Here is a 6,000-nt window from a genome sequence, read left to right as displayed (position 1 = left end):
CATAACGGACATATTTCATCAGATAACGGCTTGCCGCGCCTCCTACATATTGCCTCAATCAAAAACAATGTGCAACAATTAAAACGTCACCATGGGGCGAGCTCGTTACTCAAAAATTCGACCCACTGATTAGCGTACTGCTCATCCCTTGTTAATCATTTAATGAATGTGCTTTTGTTAATCTTGTCTGTGCAACATAATGAGATATAACATAGATGATATTGCACAACTTGAATGATCTGTAATTGATTTCCTAAACAGTATTAAATTTATCACCCTATCCGGAAACTAATTATCAGGTCTTTTTTCATAATATGAATATTATTCTTTTTACCGTTTTCAATATTAATATATTTGGCTATTACTCATATCATAGAAACTGGAGGTAAAAATTCTGAAAGCAACTGTAAGCCGTTCTACCTATGTAACATGGTGGATAGACTCATAAGATAGATAGTTTTCAGTCTAGCTCTGTCAACATTGAGTAACCTAGATAAGGTTTATTGCCGCAGTTTTGATCTGCAGGGGTGAATTGGAAAACCTTTCAATGACATTTAGTTTTATCACAGCAAAGTGAATTTGGATCTCTACCTGTGATTAACCTACACTTAATTTAAACAATAAAGAGCGTTACACATAGATTATCTCTAATATGTATGGCACGAGACATTTACAATTGGTAGCCCTCCGTTTTAATTCAATGAGTCCAATTGAAGCAACCTGTAATTTGGTGCACACGAGGCACGAGGCACGGGCGCCGGCGAGGGTTTGGGGCATGTGGGCCCCATATGGCGTGAAACCATCGCTGCCAGCTCAAGCGTTGTAATGTCTTCCAAACTTGCGTTGATCTTAGCATTAATATTACTGGATACGCCACTTTAATGTTACCTTTAACTGACGATAACATGATTTTATAGTAGACTAGAACCAATATATCTATATATATAAAAGAAAGTTGTGTTAGTTACACTATTTATAACTCAAGAACGGCTGAATCGATTTGACTGAAAATTGGTGGGCAGGTAGCTTAGAACCAGGAAACGGACATAGGATAATTTTTACACCGTTTTCTATTTTTTATTCCACGCGGACGGAGTCGCAGGTAAAAGCTAGTTTCATATACATATTATGTGTAATAAATCATATGAATCTGACTAAACTTTTACACCTTTTTTTAAAGTGTGACAAAATTATCAATCTAATGACTGATCTGAAACTGTTACTTACTAAACTAACAAGTTACAATAATTCACTTTCCCTTTATTTCATGGCATATTTTTTTACGCCGTAAAATAATATTTAAATACTGAGGATTATCTCTTTCAGTAGCAATGTATCTGCGGTATAAACAGTGAGTTAGCTTACAGCTTTATAGAATAACAAAAAATAAACATCGATTTTTTACAATATCATAAGGCGTTAAGTAAAAACTGTCGCAGTTTTACTTTACACATGTTTAGTATTGGTGAAAGTAGCTGCACAAAAAATCTGCTTAATAACTGTGTCTTAAACGCGTTGAAGTCTTTTGTATGAACGTCTATTTTAGTTTCGAATGCTATCATTGTTATCATAAGCCTTTATCTGCCTAACCCACCCTTCGTTATCATACTATGTCTTAATAATTTGTAACATTTTTATATGTTTATGTAGTTTATAAACTATTTATGCAACGAAATCATCGAAAGGAAAACACAGATTTGTTACAACAGGGAATCATAATTAAAATTTAATAAGAAAATGAATATTTAAACTAGTTTATATTGCTTAAAGTATATTATATAGTAAAATACATTAATTTGGCCACGTATTTAGATTGTGGGAAAGTTTTCTAAACAATAGGTTTAATAAGAACGTTGCGTCGGTTAGCCCCTATGCTATTCCGTAACGCCCGATGCCTGCGTCTTTAAGTGCATTTGCTTGTCGCACCTCACGTGTATGTAATATAAATCAGTCTAATTCGATGACGGAAATAAATACTTTAACTATGTTCTCACTTGTAAAGAAAATTAACGTTGTGTTTGTTGAAGTTTCACAGTGTTCAATGTTCCATAACTGGGAACATTAAATAATTTACCTTTTTAGTGCTTGTCTTATTTAGATAGCACAAAGGCATTACTTAGCAAAACTCTCCATGGTAGGTCATCAGGTATAAAGCAGACCTACCTCAAACGATTTAAAATTTGGTTTATAAGTATATAAGTGTGAACTTAAAATAAATTAAACATTAACTAAAAAGTTGTCAATATGAAATAATTATCAAATGATTTTATAAACTGGTTTCTAAATAATAAATTTAAAAAAAATAACATTTTCATTATCATTGGATGTTGAATACAATGTAGATAACGATTGGTACTTCATTCCTCAGGTACCGTAGCAACAGTAAACACGTTGTAAAGATGTTCATAGCTGTGTGTCACCGGCACAGCGGCTCAGCAGTCGCAAGATGTTCCGCAAACCCGTTGACAAAGTGCATATCTTACGAGCGATTCCCCCAACATGTCTCAACTATCTCTTAATACGTATAAAAGTTATATCTTCATATAGCCTAGGCTAAAATGTTCTGCATATCTGAACTCAACCATAAAAAGTAATGACTTTTTTACGTTTATCGCGAGTTTATTGCGTATCTTTAACAAAGTCTTTTATTTAATAAATATATAAAAATGCAAATAACTTAGAGACATTTTGATATGCCCGCACGCATAAAACGTCGATATTTTTCACTTTTTTATGCCAGATAATAGCATGTTAGTATTCACAAAGTATGTCTTTTAGCTGTATTAAATAAGTTATCCACATTTTCACGTCATAAGAATTTTCATGAACATTTTAAAATACTAATTGCGTTAAAGAAAAGCGTCAGTTAAAAGCTCTCGAGCCGTCAATTAAACGCGACGTTCAAATTCCTTGACTAGCACCGGTTAGATACCACTTACCGCCTAACCCATTTAGACGGTTTGAAGTTTGCTATGAAAACAGGACTAAATGAATTAATGCAAATTTATACTATAAAAATTGTCGCAGGTGCATACGGACGAGTTCCAACCATCGTCGGATTCGATTTAACGCGCTTGCATCGCGAAAGTTTTATTTATAGCTCCGCGTTCAACACGTCTATTGCGACGCAACAAAAACTTGTAATATAATGAAAAATATTCCCTACGCCTTAGATTTATTAACGGCGAATTAGACGAAAGTGAATATACGTGTACGTATTAATCAAAAACTTCTGTTAATTGATTACGTTCCATTATAATTTATAACAACGATAATTGTTAACGACAAATAGATACACTGTATTGCGAAATGCATTAATTATTGAATGTAAAAAATATTTTATTGCAAATAACTTTGTTAAATTCTGGAGTAAATATTACTCGGCTAAAGAATGTACTTCATCCCTAGCAGAGTGAAAAAATATGGAAAACAAATTATAGTTGTAGTAAGTGGCGCGTACTAGACAAAGGCTTTGTAGAGGCACAATACTATAGGCGAGAGTAAAGCTGCCACATGCTAAGGTAGAGTTAGGTGCATATGATAGAGATTAAGACAACAAACTTACCGTGAGTTTCTGAAACCAAAATCCCCATTTAAAAGCAGTTCTCAGAAACCAATGGTTAGTCATAGTATGTTATTCCTCATTTTTTTAAACGTTCCTATTATTTTTTTATTAATCTATAAACTTTGCATATGAAAAAGAACATCCTGTAATAAAAATCTGTTTTTAAATTTAAATCTTGATCGTAAGAAGTGGAGAAGTCGAAGTGTTTCTTTTTCATTGAACCTGTTTTACCAACACAAGCTCCTGGAACCTAATTGAAGTCGTAAAAATCTTTATCGATAATTATGATACTGTGAACAAAAATTAAGACTTGCCTGATTGCTATTATAATAATTCTACGGATTTTATAGTAAACATACATACTCAGCTACTTCAGTTCCATTAAATTGGAGCATAACTGTATTACTGCAAAAAAGCTGGTAGATACTGTTTAGTTAAACATTTGTTTTAACCATTTGACCGCCGCTGATTGATATTATTGACGTCAACTTGGTTATATGTTTCACTATGAATATGTATCAGTTCACCATAATGATTTCGGTATAAGTACTTCATTATGTATTGGTAAAGAACGTATCGCAAGCCTACACATAAGTTTCAATAACCATGATGTATCAAAAAAACGCGCCAGGCGCTAGATTCACGGTATAAAAGGGTTGACTTATGTTTAAGCTAAACTATATTTGAAACACAATCTAAATTTTTAATCTAAGCTATAATATATCTCAATGTAACGGATTTACTTCCTATATACCTCACATATATATCCGAAAAAAAACGTAATTTATAAAACAAACAAAGCTTATGAATAAAAATAAATGCTTCCTCGAATGTATTATGTATTTTAAATGTTCTTGATTATGAAGACAAAAGTAGTTGGCAAGAAACAAAAGTAAATTCAATTATTCAGTAGCGAAGCTTCGAGTTCCGTTTGTCGTGAAACCTCGCGTCGGTCGTAGCTTTTATTCGAACAAATTCGTGTTGGCCACCGCACCTGCCGCTGTCAGATTTCTTAAGGAAATAATTGATTATAGTTCCGTTATAATTGTTTGCGATCTGTTATAATTAAACTTACTTTCGAATAATGTATAAAACGAGAGTGATATAAATTGGATGAATTTGAAGTATTGCTTTAGTGGAACATGTAACTTTTTATAATCTCAGAAGTACTTAATTGTCTTGAGTCATATATTCCACCTAAAGTCATGTTGAAAACAATTATACGAATAATACACTTAAAGCATTATTTAAGTACAAAATATGGCTAGATAATAGTAAAGATAGTCGACAGATGTCGCTGTGGTTCGACTACTTTGTCTGTCTCATAAAATCATAACATGAAATTCACGGGCAAAGACGCTTTGTTCGAGCAACACATGCCGTCCTTGTCGCTTAACTATAGAATTCCACTGCGTAGTCACTTGTATCAATTAATATTGCAGTCTCTGTTTTATCAAAGAGATCAAAAGAGATGAAAACATATATTCAGATAAGTGTCACGGCAGTGGAATTCAAAGGTAAGATGAACGTAATTGCCATCGATTCGCAATAATTAAAAGCAGATCGTGTCGAGTCGACTGCGGTCCGGCTGAAATTATAGAGAAATATTTTATCGTTGTTACTGTCACAGTATGATGAAGTAGTTGCGAACTAACTTGCTGTTTATATTGATTTATGTTATATATATTCATGTTAACTGGCACACGCATAAACATTTTACTTTTAAATTGTATTTTAATTGTTTTACTCGTAAATGTAAGTTTTGTAATTAAAATAATTTTATTCATATTATCATTCGAATCAGAAATTTTATCAAAATTCAAAGCCAAAAATAGACACCATAAAAAAGTTTATTTTTAAATTGAATTGATATGTCGCAGCATAAAATAAATTCACGTATCATGTTATTTTTTTATATAGAAAAGACCATCAATGTAACAAGATTACAAGACATTGTTTATTTAATATTCGTATTATAGTCCACTTAATACATCAATGTCAAACTGGGCGGTTTTTGTTATTATTGAAAGAATTAACGCCGACGCAATTCTGACACGAGGTTCGTTATATTTTATAAGCTTGCGAAAAACTACATTTTAAAATTAGTACTCGCGACTTCCCACTGCTGTAACAATTGTACAAAAACATGTTTTTTTTTTTTATAAAATGAAAGGTATGAATAAATGTTCTTTGTAGAGTAGAGGACGCACAGAAAGAGGACATCTTCTCTATCTTATCCACCTCATCAATTCTTTATAAGAAAACGGTGGAAAAGGGAAGAGAAATTAGGCCTCCGGCACTCAGGCTCATCAGACGTAACGCGGAATTACTTCCACTTCATGCCTGTCTTCTGTGAGATCGTGGTATTACATCGGTCGAGCCGCTCCATTCGTAAATAGGTATTGTTGTTGCTGGCGTCTAGCACTTTAGGTCTT

The sequence above is a fragment of the Papilio machaon genome, chromosome 1 (genome assembly GCF_912999745.1).
Source record: "Papilio machaon chromosome 1, ilPapMach1.1, whole genome shotgun sequence".
NCBI classification, from domain to species: Eukaryota; Metazoa; Arthropoda; class Insecta; order Lepidoptera; family Papilionidae; genus Papilio; species Papilio machaon.
The sequence above is the reverse complement of the archived record's forward strand: the minus strand, read 5'-3'. Positions refer to the sequence as shown.